Consider the following 18901-nt stretch of genomic DNA (forward strand, 5'->3'; position numbering starts at 1 on the left):
TCGTCACTGGGACCCCGTGCAATCTCACTACGTCCCGAATATACAAGTCGGCAAGATGATCTACCGAATCTCTCACGCGCATAGGAATAAAGTGCGCCGACTTAGTCAACCGGTCTACAACCACCCAAATAGCATCACTACCCCGCTGAGTCCTCGGAAGACCCACAACGAAGTCCATAGTGACATGCTCCCACTTCCACTCGGCAATAGGCAAGGGTTGCAACAAACCCGCTGGCCTCTGATGTTCGGCCTTCACTTGCTGGCAAGTAAGGCACTTCGATACGAAGACAGCCACATCTCTCTTCATACCCCGCCACCAAAACTGGCGACCTAAATCCTGATACATCTTAGTACCTCCCGGATGCACCGCAAGGTGCGAATGATGAAACTCTCGGAGTACTTCCTCTCGGCAAGACTCCGGTACAAACAAACGGTTTCGGTATCTCACACTCAGGTCGGGATACACCGTCAAACCCTTCTCAACTTTCCCACTGGAGATCTTTTCTCGGAGGGATTCTACCTCAAGGTCACTTCTCTGTGCCTCTAACACTCTAGTCACCAGTGTAGGCTGCGCAACAACAGAAAACAAGGCCGCAGCCTCAACAGATTCGCCCAGTAGCAAATCAAACTCGCCAAGTGCTCCCAACATCTCCCATTCCCGGATGGCTATACAAGCTACATCACTAATGGTTTTCCTACTAAGGGCATCGGCCACAACATTGGCCTTTCCCGGATGATAATGCAACTCAAAATCATAATCCTCGATGAACTCCATCCATCTCCTCTGCCTCAGATTCAAGTCTCTCTGTGTAAACAGATACTTCAAACTCTTGTGATCCGAGAATACCTCGAACCTCTCACCATAAAGGTAGTGCCTCCAGATTTTCAAGGCAAAGATCACAGCTGCTAACTCTAGGTCATGTGTGGGGTAATTCTTCTCGTGTATTTTCAACTGACGTGAGCCATAAGCTACCACTTTCCCCTCCTGCATCAACACACAACCCAAACCCTCTCGTGAGGCATCACAATAAACTGCATAACCCAACCCTCTCTCCGGAATAATCAACACCGGAGCGGTGGTCAATCTAATTTTCAACTCTTGGAACGACTTTTCACAAGTCTCACTCCACACAAACTTGACTCCCTTCCGAGTCAGCCTAGTCAACGGTGATGCTAACCTGGAGAAATCTTTCACAAACCGACGGTAATACCCAGCTAATCCCAGAAAACTGCGGATCTCAAACACACTCTTAGGCTGTGCCCAATCTTGCACTGCCTCAACCTTGGATGTATCAACAGACACCCCTTCCCCGGATACCACGTGGCCTAAGAATTTGACTTCCCTCAGCCAGAACTCACACTTCCCAAACTTGGCATACAGCCTATGGGCTCTAAGTAACTCAAGCACCACTCTCAAGTGTTCCTCGTACTCCTCCTTGGATGACGAATAGATAAGGATATCGTCCACAAAAACAACCACAAAGCGGTCTAAGAACTCCCGGAAAATCCGGTTCATCAAGTCCATAAAGACTGCCGGTGCATTGGTAAGCCCAAATGGCATCACCAGAAACTCATAATGGCCATACCGCGTACGGAATGCCGTCTTCGGAATATCTTCCTCCCTGACCCTCAACTGATGGTAACCCGATCTCAAGTCTATCTTAGAGAAACAACGGGAACCCTTCAACTGGTCAAACAAATCATCTATACGGGGCATAGGGTACTTATTTTTAACCGTAGCCCGATTCAACTTCCGGTAGTCTATACACAATCTCAAGGCACCATCTTTCTTTTTAACAAAGAGTGCCGGTGCTCCCCACGGTGAAACACTAGGGCGAACAAAGCCCTTATCTAGCAATTCCTGGAGCTGAACTTTCAACTCAACCAACTCTGCTGGAGCAAAACGGTAAGGTGCCATAGAAATCGGCGCCGTACCAGGCACTAAATCAATAGAGAACTCTATCTCTCGGTGAGGTGGCAAACTAACAAGATCTTCGGGAAAGACATCCGAATACTCACAAACCACCCTCGGTAACACAACCTGGGTCTCAACACACTCGCTACTCTCAAAGCTAGCAAGTAAACCACTAAGCTCACTTCGCCCTCGCGAATCAAACCCCGGTGGCAAAACACTACCAACCCGGTCTCCCAAGAAATGGAACCACTCCCCGCTCAAGGTACATAACGTGACCCTCTGGCGGTAGCAATCAATAACAGCCCGGTATGACGATAGCCAGTCCATACCCAAAATAACATCAAAACCCTTCATGGGCATGACAACAAACGGAAAAGGAAGCCTATAATCGGCGACCTCTATATCACATCCTCTAACACCTTGTTTCAGAATCAACTCACCACCCAAAGGCGATACCACACAAATAGGAGATGCTAACTGTGCTAACTCCAATTCCAAAACAGATGCAAATGCAGCAGATACAAAAGAATGAGATGCACCCGTGTCTATCAACACATTAGCAACTGAGTTGCAAAACAGAAAAGTACCTCTCACTACTGATGGAGCCGGTACTAAATCCTGCGCGGTAACAGCATACACGCGCCCCGTAGGCCCCTGGTCTACCTGCTCACCTCTCGGAGCAAAAGACTGCTGCACAGACTGGGATGACGAAGCTCCCGGATTGGCCCTCGAGGCCTGCACAGACTGAGCTGGCTGAAAACCCTGCGTCTGCCTAGAACCAGACGCTCCCGATGTGGCACTCAACTGTGGGCAAAACCTCTTCATGTGCCTAGGTTGTCCACACTGATAACAAATCAAGAGCTGCCCCCTGCCCAAACTCTGACTCGGCGGTCTAGCTGAAGAAGAAGCAGCTTTCTGACCCCCACCCTTCTGCGGGCAAACAGAAACCTTGTGACCCAACTGGCCACACTTGTAACAAGTGAATTCTCCCTGACTGCCTCTCCCCGAGCCTACACTAGGCACTGGAAAGGTCGATCTAGAGACTGCACCCTGAGACTGCTGAGGGTTAGAACCCCTCTGCCTCCTGCCATCACTCTGACTATCCTGGCTCCTCTTGGAGCCTCTCTGACCCTCATCCTCCTCCTGCATCATAAGCTCCATATGAGCTGCAGCATCCACTAGGTGTCTATACTCTCGAGTATAAGACCCACCAATTCTCAACTTAAGGCCCCGCCTCAATTTCCGCTCAAACTCATAGCAACGGCGTTCCTCAGACGCCACCAGTTCAGGTGCAAACCTAGACAGACTGGTAAAAGTAGCCTCAAACTCGGCCACTGACAAGCCCTGCTGATTAAGCCGGCTAAACTGATCCCTCAGCTTCTCCCTTGCTACTGCAGACAAAAACCTCTCCTGAAAAGCATTCACAAACGCCTCCCAAGTACCACCAACACGAGCTTTCTCGTACTTCCACCATTGACCCGCATCTCCCTTCAGTTGAAAGGATGCCAAGGTCACTTTCAGTGCTCCGTCCTCGATGCCAAGCATCTCAAACGTCTTCGTTGTCTGTTCGAGCCATTCATCTGCCTTAAGCGGCTCTTTAGGATCCCCGATAAACTCATCCGGATTACACCGGAAGAACTCCCTCTTCAAGAAGGAAGGCCCTGTCTCAGCTGCCTGATTCCCAGCTCTAAGAATACCCAAAGCTCCTGCTATCTCTCTGGCCAAGGCACCTGTCACGCCCCCAAACCGCCCCTAGTAGTTTGGTGCCGTGATGGCCAGTAACCCGAGGTTACCGAAGGCCGACTTACAAAAATCACACACAATCAGAGTATGAAATATGGGGCTTACAAGAGCGGAAGCAAAATATACACATAAAACTGAGTAGTCCATGAGAGCCGTGCATAAGTCCAATGGAATGTCATACATCAAACATCTTTACAAGTCTTACAATTTAGATACAACAAGAATGAGATACCAAAATACATCCTGACCAAAAGGCTTCTCAAGCCGACATATGCCAAAACAAACAAAAGAAACATAAGCCGAGAAGCATGATCTTCAAGATGGTGCAAAAATGCTAATCCAAAACATGTCGGCAATGCACCCAAAACACATCGGCAATCACGTCTAGGCCTCAATGCCTTCTTGTTCATCACCTACATATATATAGAGAGGGTGAGCTTGGATACTCAGTGAATGATATTAGAAATAAAGGTTTTGCATGATTGATATCCAAGATCTCTTACAAAACGATACATAGCATACTTTACAATCAAGGTAAAAGTCAAGTTCATTTGCCGGCTTTCAAGTTCCTTGGATGTTAATAACATCTACTTATTTCAAGGGGTGATGACACATCAAGACAAGAGTGCAGTTGCATTATAGTCCCCTGCAACTAAGGACTTTCAAGACAAGAGTGCTGCGAAAGTTTAGAGTCCTCTAGCACTAAGGACTGTCAAGACAAGAGTGCAGTCGCATTATAGTCCCCTGCAACTAAGGACTTTCAAGACAAGAGTGCTGCGAAAGTTTAGAGTCCTCTAGCACTAAGGACTGTCAAGACAAGAGTGCAGTCGCATTATAGTCCCCTGCAACTAAGGACTTTCAAGACATGTCATCAAAACAAGATAGTGTTTGATATACAAATAGGGATAATCATTCATGCTAGATCAAATACTTTTCAAGACAAGGCAAAACAAGATTTATCAAAACAAGTGTAACATAGCTTTATTAGAAATACCACTCACATAATTCTTCAAACGTCGGGGTCAAGCAAGGTCCAGTCCTACAATCACATTGCAAAGCGTACTTGAACATATTTCCTCAAAACAAGTCTAACATGCATGCAAATGATTTTTGGAAAACCGACTGGGCACCAACCAGGTCTAAGCCGAGGTGTGTTTCCGAGGGCCACATACAAGGAAAAAGAGGTCGGGAAACTCTGGGTTCCCCTCTGCTGATGAACTTGAAGAACATGGGTGTGAAAACATGAAAAATACGAATGTTTGATCATAATCTGTCATCACAAATCTGAGGTTTTCGTGCTATGAGTTTGAAAACATGGACCTGGGTACTCATACTTGGAAATCATGCAAGAACAAACACAAAACGTGAATCTAGGCATAAAGCTTTCGGATCAAAACAAGACTTTCTTGAAGAACACATGAATGTCATTTTCTCCTTCTAAAATCGAGCTTCAAAACGATGCATGGCTTACAGATCATTTTCAATCATGCAATGCAATAACATAATCATAAAGAACATTACGAGTAGATCAAGAATCTAACCTTAGAATGCGGATCTAGCGGTTGGATCTCTAGAAATCAAGCTTGAAGATCTACTTCCTCACTCTAAAACTCTTTCTTCCTCCTAGAGCTTCTCTCTCTACAAGACAAGGTTATGACACCAAATGATAGTTTTCTATACCCGGTTCTGGGGTTAGCCCTCTGCTGAGACACGTGGCGGCGGCTGATTGGGTTTTACCTGAAAAGGTGCCTGACAGACCAGACAAGGCATGGTGGAAGGTTGTTCAACAAGCAAAACGGTATGGGCTCTCTGACAGGGCAATGACATCGGCTGACAACAAGGCGTATCTAACAAGCTACACAGAATGACACTTCGGCAAGGGGTGACATCGGCTAACAAGGACTTCGGCAACTAAGGTGACAATGACCTCGGCTAGGAAGGACAACACTTGACTAAGCTGTGCCACATCTTGGCCTAGATGCGCCACACCTCGGCCTAGGTCATACCGCTCCAGGACGAGATCACTGGGGTGCAAGGTAACATCTCGGCTAACGTGGTCGAGGCAAGGACTGAGGTCAACAAGGGGTTCCAAGATGCTACTACTAGACTAAGGGTGACCTCGGCTTGGAATAACATCGGCTAGAGGCAAGGCGTGACCTAAGTTTTTACATCAAGGAAGGAACAAGACAGGTATACTATACTTAGACAAATCACAAGGCTTCAAGTCAAGGCACAGATTTCACTTGCTAAAGCAAATCAAGTCACAACATGCACATGCAAGCTTAACAAGTCATACTCATACAAATGCTCATGAACATGATTAAGATGAAAAATGTGGGTTCTTACAGTCTACCCTCCTTAAGGAAGTTTGGTCCCCAAACTTAAGTTACCTTGACCTATGAATAACTCCGGGTGACAGATTTTCATCTCCTCTTCCTTTTCCCATGTGGCCTCCCCGCCATAATGCTTCTCCCATTCGATTTTCACCATTGATATCGACTTGTTTCTCAACTGTCTCACTTGTCTGTCGATAATTCTCATCGGCTTCTCTTCGTAGCCCAAGTCTTCATTAACCACAACTCCGGAATAATCTATTACATGCAGTGGGTCTCGGATATATTTCCTCAACATCGAAACATGGAACACATTGTGGACTCGACTCAAATCTGGTGGCAAAGCAAGTCTGTAAGCAACGGTGTTGATCCTCTCAAGAATTTCAAATGGCCCAATATATCGAGGTGCAAGTTTACCCTTCTTCCCAAATCTCGAAACTCCTGTCATCGGCGAAACTTTCAAAAACACGTGATCCCCAATTTCAAATTCTAACTCCCTCCTTCTTTGGTCGGCATAACTCTTCTGTCGACTCTGTGCGGTTTTAATCCTCTGCTGAATGAGTTTGATCTTCTCAGTTGTCATCTGAACCAACTCGGGGCCAATTAGAGCTTTGTCTCCTACTTCAGTCCAACATATCGGCGATCTGCACTCTCTTCCATACAGAGCTTCATACGGCGCCATGCCTATGCTGGCTTGATAACTGTTGTTGTACGCGAACTCTATCAATGGCAAATGCGATTCCCAACTCCCCTGAAAATCCAACATGCACAACCTGAGCATGTCTTCGAGTGTCTGAATCATTCTTTCTGTCTGCCCGTCAGTCTGGGGGTGAAAGGCTGTGCCAAATCTCAACTCTGTTCCCAAGGCTCCTTGTAGACTCTGCCAAAATCTAGAAATGAACTTCGGGTCTCGGTCTGACACAATGGACATCGGCACACCATGAAGCCTAACGATCTCGTTTACGTACAATTCGGCAAGTCGGTCGGCATTGAATGTAGTCTTGACAGGCAAAAAGTGAGCTGACTTAGTGAACCTGTCAACTATAACCCAAATGGAATCCATACCTCTTTGAGTCCTCGGCAAACCCACTACGAAATCCATGGAGATGTGCTCCCATTTCCACTCAGGAATTGACAAGGGTTGGAGAAGTCCTGCCGGTCTCTGGTGTTCTGCCTTCACTTGCTGACAACTCAGACACTGAAACACAAACTCAGCTATTTCTCTCTTCATGTTTGGCCACCAAAAGGTCCGCTTTACGTCTTGATACATCTTGGTGCTCCCTGGATGAATGGCAAACTTGGAGTTATGGGCCTCTTGCAAAATCTTCCTTTTCAACTCTGGTACGTCGGCTACACACAATCTTCCTTCGAACCTAAGCACCTGATTTTCCACTGTGTACCCTGGCCTCGGCTTGGAGACAAATTCATCGATTACCCTTTTTAGGAACTTATCTTCCACCTGCCTGGTCTTTACTTCCTCAACGATGGTCGGTTCCGCTGAGACTGTTGCCAGACACGCCAAACTTCCGACCAGCTTCCTGCTTAATGCGTCGGCTACGGAGTTTGCCTTACCTGGGTGATACTGAATCTGCATGTCATAGTCCTTCAACAGCTCGAGCCATCTTCTCTGCCTCATATTTAACTCTTTCTGGGTGAACAAGTACTTCAGGCTCTTGTGGTCGGTGAAAACTTGACAAGATGTTCCATACAAGTAATGGCGCCATATCTTCAAAGCAAAAACCACGGCAGCTAGCTCCAAATCATGGGTAGGATAATTCTTCTCATTGGGCTTCAACTGACGAGACGCATATGCTATGACCTTACCTTCTTGCATTAACACGCAACCCAAACCCTTATGTGAAGCATCGCTGTAAATCTGAAATTCCTCATTAGTCGATGGCAGTACGAGGACTGGTGCTGTGACTAACCTCGTCTTCAGCTCCTGGAAGGCTGACTCTCTTTCATGGGTCCATTCATAAGCTGCTCCCTTCTTGGTTAATTGTGTCAATGGCACTGCAATCCTCGAGAAATCCTTCACAAACTTTCTGTAATAACCTGCCAAACCCAGGAAACTACGAACCTCGGATACGTTGGTCGGCGTCGGCCAACTCACAACAGCCTCAATCTTGCTGGGGTCGACTGATATACCATCTTCATTAATCACATGCCCTAGAAATGAAATGCTGGAAAGCCAAAACTCGCATTTACTCAACTTGGCGTACAACTTCTTATCCCTCAAGGTCTGCAGGGCAAGTCTCAGATGATTCTCGTGCTCGCTCGTACTACCGGAATAGATCAATATGTCGTCGATAAAAATAATGACAAACTCATCTAGGTATGGCTTAAAGACTCTGTTCATCAAGTCCATGAATGCTGCTGGGGCATTGGTTACTCCGAATGGCATCACCAAAAATTCGTAGTGGCCATATCTTGTCCGAAAAGCAGTTTTCTCGATGTCCTCGGCTTTAACCTTCAACTGGTGGTAGCCCGACCTGAGGTCAATCTTGGAAAAGACTCGTGCTCCTCGTAGTTGATCAAGTAAGTCATCAATCCTTGGCAATGGATACTTGTTCTTAATGGTCACCTTATTAAGTTCCCTGTAGTCGATGCAAAGACGAAGTGTGCCATCCTTTTTCTTAACAAACAGAACAGGTGCTCCCCACGGTGAAGCGCTCGGCCTGACGAATCCCTTATCCAACAATTCCTGTAGTTGCGATTTCAGTTCTCTAAGTTCTGTTGGGGCCATTCTGTAGGGTGTTTTGGAGATGGGTTGTGTTCCTGGCGGGATGTCCACAGTAAACTCTATTTCCCTATCGACAAGGTGGCCAGGCAACTCATCCGGAAAGACATCGGGAAATTCTTCAACAATAGGTATGTCGGCTAACTCAACACTTCCATTCAAATCACTTAGTATACTGCATAAATAACCCTGACATCCTTTTTGGATCAACTTGCAGGCCTTCATGGATGAGATCAAGTAAGGTGGGGGTACTACTCCTTTACCTTGAAAAATGACCTCGGCTTGACTTGGGGTCTTCAGTGTGACGCTCTTAGTAACACAATTAATGGATGCATGGTTCGCTACTAACCAGTCCATTCCCAATATGACATCGAAGTGGGTCATGCTTAAAGGCATCAAATCAACTAACAACTCTACCCTCTCAATCATGACAATACACGTCCTATAAACGGATGTGACAATCATATTTCTCCCAGATGGAGTAGACACAGTCAAAACATAATCAAGGGGTTCTAATTCTCTACCCAACTTCTCGGCAAATATAGTGGACACAAACGAATGCGTAGAACCCGAATCAATCAATACGTATGCATCTTGAGAACAAATTGAAATGGTACCTGACACCACTGCTTCAGCATTCTGAGCGTCTCCTGGCACTAATGCGAAAACTCTGCCCTGCCTCGCCTGTATCCCTCCGGTGTTATCCTTCTGTGCAGAGCCCGAGGTGCTTCCATTCCTCTTCCCATCAACGGTCCTTGCTTTCGGGCAGTCTTTTACGCGATGGCCTACCTCGCCACACTCATAGCAAGCTCCCGTTGCCCAACGACAAACCCCGAAATGTAGCTTCCCACAGCTCGCGCACATCGGCTTAACGTTACCTTCTTGATTGGAGTTGCTGGAACTGTCCGTACTCATCTTCTTCTTGGCATTGAACGGAACTCGGCGACTTTCATAATTCTGTCTCTTCTTCTGACCCTCACCTGAACTCTGGTATCGGTTCAAGTTAGCTTCAGCCAGGATGGCCTTGTCCAGTACTCCGGCGTATGTCGGCATATTGAGCATATTGACCCGATCTTGTATCGGTCCACGCAACCCACTTTCGAACTTCCTCGCCTTTCGGTATTCGTCGTCAACCATATGAGGCGCATATCTCGCCAGTTCAGTAAAGGCACGATCGTATTCTGCGACTGTCTTGTTCCCTTGGATCAGATTCTGAAACTCCGTGGTCTTTCGGTCTCGGACGCTAAGGGGGAAATGCTTGTTGTAGAACAACTCCAAAAATTTTGCCCACGTCAAACCCGGATTGCTTTCTCGGACCATCATCCACCACCTACGAGCATCGTCGTCTAATGTGAATGCTGCTAGAGATACCTTCTGGGCGTCTGTACTGGGGAAAACTTCAAACAACTTCTCCATCTCTAAAACCCATGCCTCGGCTTTCATCGGTTCTATACCTCCCTGAAATCTCGGCGGTTTCATCTTCTTGAACTCTCTGATTAGAGTTATCGTGTCGTTCCCATACAAAGCTTGCTGTGGAGGCACTTGTGGCGCTGGAGGGGGTGGAGCTGCATATCGGCCATTCGTCTGTTCGGCATGCGTAGAAGTGGTACCAGTATCCTGTGGCCTAGGTTGTCTCTGCTCACGAACCAAGCCTTCGACTAACCTTTCCAACCTCTCCAACCTGTCTTCTGAACGATCTCGGCCAACTGGGGGTCTACCTCTCCTCATGATGCTAGGGGGAATGCAAGATGAGACTTTAAAACAACTAAGCAGATAACACATATATGGATATCAAACGTCTATGCCAAAATGATGCACACATAGTCAAGTAGCAAGCAATATGATGCAACTCCTAACATCATTCTAAGGGAAATCCTAGGCTCTCTAGGACCCAAGGTGTGTGATTTACGTACTACAAGGATCTTGTGCTCTGATACCAATCTGTCACGCCCCCAAACCGCCCCTAGTAGTTTGGTGCCGTGATGGCCAGTAACCCGAGGTTACCGAAGGCCGACTTACAAAAATCACACACAATCAGAGTATGAAATATGGGGCTTACAAGAGCGGAAGCAAAATATACACATAAAACTGAGTAGTCCATGAGAGCCGTGCATAAGTCCAATGGAATGTCATACATCAAACATCTTTACAAGTCTTACAATTTAGATACAACAAGAATGAGATACCAAAATACATCCTGACCAAAAGGCTTCTCAAGCCGACATATGCCAAAACAAACAAAAGAAACATAAGCCGAGAAGCATGATCTTCAAGATGGTGCAAAAATGCTAATCCAAAACATGTCGGCAATGCACCCAAAACACATCGGCAATCACGTCTAGGCCTCAATGCCTTCTTGTTCATCACCTACATATATATAGAGAGGGTGAGCTTGGATACTCAGTGAATGATATTAGAAATAAAGGTTTTGCATGATTGATATCCAAGATCTCTTACAAAACGATACATAGCATACTTTACAATCAAGGTAAAAGTCAAGTTCATTTGCCGGCTTTCAAGTTCCTTGGATGTTAATAACATCTACTTATTTCAAGGGGTGATGACACATCAAGACAAGAGTGCAGTTGCATTATAGTCCCCTGCAACTAAGGACTTTCAAGACAAGAGTGCTGCGAAAGTTTAGAGTCCTCTAGCACTAAGGACTGTCAAGACAAGAGTGCAGTCGCATTATAGTCCCCTGCAACTAAGGACTTTCAAGACAAGAGTGCTGCGAAAGTTTAGAGTCCTCTAGCACTAAGGACTGTCAAGACAAGAGTGCAGTCGCATTATAGTCCCCTGCAACTAAGGACTTTCAAGACATGTCATCAAAACAAGATAGTGTTTGATATACAAATAGGGATAATCATTCATGCTAGATCAAATACTTTTCAAGACAAGGCAAAACAAGATTTATCAAAACAAGTGTAACATAGCTTTATTAGAAATACCACTCACATAATTCTTCAAACGTCGGGGTCAAGCAAGGTCCAGTCCTACAATCACATTGCAAAGCGTACTTGAACATATTTCCTCAAAACAAGTCTAACATGCATGCAAATGATTTTTGGAAAACCGACTGGGCACCAACCAGGTCTAAGCCGAGGTGTGTTTCCGAGGGCCACATACAAGGAAAAAGAGGTCGGGAAACTCTGGGTTCCCCTCTGCTGATGAACTTGAAGAACATGGGTGTGAAAACATGAAAAATACGAATGTTTGATCATAATCTGTCATCACAAATCTGAGGTTTTCGTGCTATGAGTTTGAAAACATGGACCTGGGTACTCATACTTGGAAATCATGCAAGAACAAACACAAAACGTGAATCTAGGCATAAAGCTTTCGGATCAAAACAAGACTTTCTTGAAGAACACATGAATGTCATTTTCTCCTTCTAAAATCGAGCTTCAAAACGATGCATGGCTTACAGATCATTTTCAATCATGCAATGCAATAACATAATCATAAAGAACATTACGAGTAGATCAAGAATCTAACCTTAGAATGCGGATCTAGCGGTTGGATCTCTAGAAATCAAGCTTGAAGATCTACTTCCTCACTCTAAAACTCTTTCTTCCTCCTAGAGCTTCTCTCTCTACAAGACAAGGTTATGACACCAAATGATAGTTTTCTATACCCGGTTCTGGGGTTAGCCCTCTGCTGAGACACGTGGCGGCGGCTGATTGGGTTTTACCTGAAAAGGTGCCTGACAGACCAGACAAGGCATGGTGGAAGGTTGTTCAACAAGCAAAACGGTATGGGCTCTCTGACAGGGCAATGACATCGGCTGACAACAAGGCGTATCTAACAAGCTACACAGAATGACACTTCGGCAAGGGGTGACATCGGCTAACAAGGACTTCGGCAACTAAGGTGACAATGACCTCGGCTAGGAAGGACAACACTTGACTAAGCTGTGCCACATCTTGGCCTAGATGCGCCACACCTCGGCCTAGGTCATACCGCTCCAGGACGAGATCACTGGGGTGCAAGGTAACATCTCGGCTAACGTGGTCGAGGCAAGGACTGAGGTCAACAAGGGGTTCCAAGATGCTACTACTAGACTAAGGGTGACCTCGGCTTGGAATAACATCGGCTAGAGGCAAGGCGTGACCTAAGTTTTTACATCAAGGAAGGAACAAGACAGGTACACTATACTTAGACAAATCACAAGGCTTCAAGTCAAGGCACAGATTTCACTTGCTAAAGCAAATCAAGTCACAACATGCACATGCAAGCTTAACAAGTCATACTCATACAAATGCTCATGAACATGATTAAGATGAAAAATGTGGGTTCTTACAGCACCCATAGCCTGCTGACCTACTGGCTCGGCCACATTGGCCTGCCCAACTCCCTCCTGCACTGCCGGAATCTCACCCTGTAACGGTACTTCCTGCCTCGCAGGTCTACCACGCCTAGCACCTCTTCCTCGTCCTGACATCCTAATAAAGGCAACACAGAACGTTAGCACATTCATAGGTGTGCCGAAACTAATCACTCACGTCCTAATGCATGGACAACTATAATTCACTCCACATAAGCACATAAACACATAAGCACTTACGAACTTCATTTCCGGATAATGATAGTCCCGAGACGTTACTAGAGTTCCGGTTAGAAACAGCATTGATCAAGTGCTTTTCCAACAAGACTCCCAGAAACTCAAGGATCCAATCAACATCCTAGAAATTAAATCCCATACCCACATAGTCACATAAGCATGTTATCAATTGAGCACATAGCATATGATACTACATCTAAGTCTCTATCAAGCGAGACAAACCCATTGTGATCCTAATCACTTCCCACGTACCCAAAGTATTCGAACCCGGTACGCTCTGATACCAAGTTGTAACGCCCTCAAAATAATAACAATAAACCCACCAGATAAGACATGCATTTACATTTAAACTAACCACATTCCTTTCATTCATTAGAATTCCGTTACATAAGTATTACATGTTAACCTCATAACAAAATGCCCTACGGGCTTACAGCTTTCCAAGTTAACACTTGGTTACAACAAAGAGTTCTAACTCGTTTACACATTAAGCCCTTGGCTTGAAATTACATGTAATAAATCAAAGTAAAACGACAAAACTATGCCCGCCACAAGCCTCCCAGCTATGTCCTTGGAGGTGGCATGCTTCCTGCACCTGAAAATGATATTCCCATATAGGGTGAGCCACAGCCCAGTAGAAATACACTAAACCAACCATGGACAATGACTAAAACATTAGCAATTGATAGTTGGTCAACACTGATACAGTCACATAAATAACATATTTATGTCAACGACTTACAAGTCCCAATTACTTTTCATTTTCCTTTTAACAACAGATAAGCATACTAGCTCTATCATCATTTCCACAGATATGTATAAAAACTATATCTCACATTCAGATAAGTATAAAAGCTATATCCACATTCTCAACAGATATGTATATCAACAATATCCACAGATAAGCATACAAGCTGTATCCACACTCTACAACAGATATGTATATCAACAATATCCACAGATAAGCATACAAGCTGTATCCACACTTCACTTCACAAAGATAAGCATATGAGCTCTATCTTCACTTCTCTAGACAAGCATATGAGCTCTGTCTACGGAGTACATCCCCTATCTCCTCCAAATACCTATCCGGTTTAGAGGTCCATCCCCTATCTTCCCCTAAACCGCGGAGTACATCCCCTATCTCCTCCTCTACACATAACGTATATAAACACATTGGTTCTATATACAATCACACAATACAAACAATTAATGTATTCTAGCAACTGTCAAGTTCCATAACACATTCCATTGATTAGTTTCAGTTTGCCTAATCAACATACATTGTCTACAACAATCACGACTATCCTCCACCGATAGCCCCAAGCAGTTATTTCTAAAACAGAAAATAAATGCGCAAATGGATATTCAATCAACATTTCATTTCCTCATTTCTCACCAATTAATTATCCCAATTAATTAAACAATGTAATTAGGCCATTTTCCATAATTACCATTTCAACCCTTAGGTCCCATTTTCTTCAATGATTCAGCAATCATTCCATTTTTTTCATGCTAAACATGCATCTAGGTTTATTATGAATAAAACCCCAACTTTTGTATAATTGCACAAAAGCCCCAAACTTTCACAAATTACCAAACCAAGCCCAACATCTCAAAATACCAAAATTTAAAGACAAAACCCATAGAGACGAGTAGGTTATCCCTACCTCAAATTCGGAGTCCCAAAGGGGAAGACGACAAAACCCAACGTGCTCCAAAACCCGTGATTTTCAGATTAAAATGAAGCCCTCGACGATCAACAACTTTTTTGTAAAGGCCAAAGGTGAGTAAATCACTCCTACTAGATCAAAACCTAGAGAGAAGGTAGTATCTAGAGAGAAAGACTCAACAATGGTGTTTTTGGAAAAGTAAGAGAGAGAAGAGAAAGTGAAAAAGTGATTTGAAAAGTCACAATTTCGGGACTTAAACCCAGTCTTCCGCTCGAGCGTAAAACACCCCGCTCGAGCGGCCACTCACAGACTTCCGCTCGAGCGGCCAACCTCCCGCTCGAGCGCAGAATGCACTCGCCCAGCACTTTTGCAGAACCAGGCCTCCGCTCGAGCTCCCAATCCCTACGCTCGAGCTCACAACACTGCACAACAAGATACTGGATGGATGTAATCTACGCTCGAGCGCCAACACCTCCGCTCGAGCGTACAGGCCAAAAAATCTGGGCAACTAGTTTTGGTTTCTAAACTCAACCAACCTGTAACAAACCCGCTCAACACATCCTATAACTCAAATACAAAGTAAGAAAGGATGTAAACAAGATAATAAACAACTACCAACATCCACGGACACATGTCCGGATCACTGTACAACAAGGGTAAACCCGGGATCGCTATAACCTCCCCCCCTTAAAGAATTTCGTCCCCGAAATTAAGCACAAGTTTTCAAAACAAGTTTTTCTCCCTTTTAATCAATGTTACACTTGAACATTCAACAATTCGACCCATTACCGGTCATCCCATCCCTTTAACAAGAGACATATCACAATATGTAAACCACATATGTATTATCAACATGCATCAACATTATGCACTATCTTTCCAATTTCAACAATATATTCAACACATATAGTATCACATTCAACTTCCGTATGAGGCAAGTTCCAAAACATACTTCCAATAACCAAAACATTTTCAATGTTTCACAACTTAAGACATATATAAAAGCTCTTAAGTTCAACAAAATGTAAAATTTAAATACAAGATTACATATCAACAAACAAGTCCGGATATTTCTCACGGACTTCCAACTCACGTTCCCAAGTGGCTTCCTCCACTCCGTGATGTTTCCACAAGACTTTCACCAAAGGAATGGTCTTGCCACGCAGGACCTGATCCCGCCTATCCAAGACCCGAACCGGTCTCTCCTCATACGAGGCATCCTCATCTACCTCTAAATTAGTCCAATCCAACACATGTGATGGATCTGGTTCATACTTCCGAAGCATACTCACATGAAACACATCATGCACTCCGGACAACTGCGGCGGTAAGGCTAACCGATAAGCAACCTCACCTATCCTCTCAAGGATCTCAAAAGGACCAATAAACCGAGGGGACAACTTCCCACTCTTCCCAAACCTCATCAGACCTCGCCTAGGTGATATCTTCAGAAAGACATGATCACCTACCTCAAACGCCAAAGGCCTCCTCCTACGATCGGCATAACTCTTTTGTCGACTCTGGGCTGTAACAAGCCTCCTAATCAACATACATTGTCTCAAACGCCAAAAATGCTAATCCAAAACATGTCGGTAATGCACCCAAAAACACATTGGCATCACGTCTAGGCCTCAATGCCTTCTTGTTCGTCACCTACATATATATAGAGAGGGTGAGCTTGGATACTCAGTGAATGATATTAGAAATAAAGGTTTTGCATGATTGATATCCAAGATTTCTTTCAAAACAATACATAGCATACTTTACAATCAAGAGGGAAATCAAGTTCATTGCCGGCCTTTCAAGTTCTTTGGATGTTATTACATCTACTTAATACAAGAGGGTGATGACAATTCCAAGACAAGAGTGCAGTTGCATTATAGTCCCCTGCAGCTAAGGACTTTCAAGACAAGAGTGCAGTTGCATTATAGTCCCCTGCAGCTAAGGACTTTCAAGACAAGAGTGCAGTTGCATAATAGTCCCCTGCAGCTAAGGACTTTCAAGACAAGAGTGCAGTTGCATTATAGTCCCCTGCAGCTAAGGACTTTCAAGACAAGAGTGCAGTTGCATTATAGTCCCCTGCAGCTAAGGACTTTCAAGAAATGTCATCAAAACAAGATAGTGTTTAATATACAAGTAGGGATAGTCATTCATGCTAGAACAAGTACTTTTCAAAACAAGGCAAGACGAGATTTATGAAAGCAAGTGTAACATAGCTTTATTAAAAATACCACTCACATAGTTTCTTCACACGTCGGGGTCGAGACAAGCCCAAGTCCTACAAACACAGGGCAAAGCCTATTGAATGCACTTTCAAACAAGTCTCTTATGTATGCAAATGATCTCGGAAAACATGCTGGGCACCAACCAGGTCTAGGCCGAGGTTCCACACCTCCTCGCCGAGGTGTGTTCCCGAGGGCCACATGCAAGGAAAAGAGGTCGGGAAACTCTGGGTTTCCCTCTGTTGATGAATATGAAGAACATGAGTGTGAAAACATGAAAAATATGAATGTTCAATCATAATCTGTCATCAAAAATATGGGATTTTCGTGCTATGAGTTTGAAAACATGGACCTGGGTACCCGTACTTGGAATCCTTGCGGAAATAAACACAAGAACATGATTCTTTATGCAAGCTTTCGGATCAAAACAAGACTTTCTTGAAGAACACATGAATGTCATTTTCTCTTTCTAAAATCGAACTTCAAAACGATGCATGGCTTACAAAACATATCTGATCATGCAATGCAATAACATGAACATAGAGAACATTATGAGCAGATCAAGAATCTAACCTTAGAACACGGATCTAACGGTCCGATCTCTAGGAATCAAGCTTGAAGATCTACTTCCTCACTCTAAAACTCCTTCTCCCTCCTAGAGTTTCTCTCTCTACAAGACAAGGTTATGATACTAAATGATAGTTTTCTATACCCGGTTCTGGGGTTAACCCTCTGCTGAGACACGTGGCGGCGACTGGTTGGGTTCTTCCTGAAAAGGTGGCTGACAGACCAGACAAAGCATGGTGGAAGGGTGTTCAACAAGCAAAGCGGTATGGGCTCTCTGACGGGGCAATGACATCGGCTAACAACAAGGCGTATCTAACACGCTACACGGAATGGCACTCCGGCAAGGGGTGACATCGGCTAACAAAGGACTTCGGCAACTAAGGTGACAATGACCTCGGCTAGGAAGGACGACACTTGACTAAGCTGTGCCACATCTTGGCCTAGATGCGCCACACCTCGGCCTAGGTCATACCACTCCAGGACGAGATCACTTGGGTGCAAGGTAACATCTCGGCTAATGCATTAAGGCAAGGATGGTGGTCAACAAAAGGGGTTTTCAAGATACTTCTAGACTGAGGATGACCTCGGCTCGGAATGGTCTAGGCGCAACGTAACCTAGGCTTGGCGTAACGTCGGCTAATCATAACTTAGACAAGCACATAACACTTAGACAAATCACAAAGGTATCAAATCAAGGCATGGATCTCACTCACTGAAGCAGGACAAGTCACGAACATACACATGCAAGCTTAACAAACCATAATCATACAGATGCTCATGAACATGATTAAGATGAAAAATGTGGGTTCTTACAGTCTACCCTCCTTAAAGAAGTTTGGTCCCCAAACTTAAGTTACCTTGTCCTACGAATAACTCCGGGTAACGAATTTTCATCTCCTCTTCCTTTTCCCATGTGGCCTCCTCGCCATAATGCTTTTCCCATTCGACTTTCACAATTGATATCGACTTGTTTCTCAACTGTCTCACTTGCCTGTCGATAATTCTCATCGGCTTCTCTTCGTAGCCCAAGTCTTCATTAACTACAACCCCGGAGTAATCTATTACATGCAGTGGGTCTCGGATATATTTTCTCAGCATTGAAACATGGAACACGCTGTGGACTTGGCTCAAATCCGGTGGCAAAGCG

The sequence above is a fragment of the Camellia sinensis genome, unplaced genomic scaffold, assembly GCF_055761805.1.
Source record: "Camellia sinensis isolate YWXY unplaced genomic scaffold, ASM5576180v1 Unanchor2, whole genome shotgun sequence".
Classification (NCBI taxonomy): Eukaryota; Viridiplantae; Streptophyta; class Magnoliopsida; order Ericales; family Theaceae; genus Camellia; species Camellia sinensis.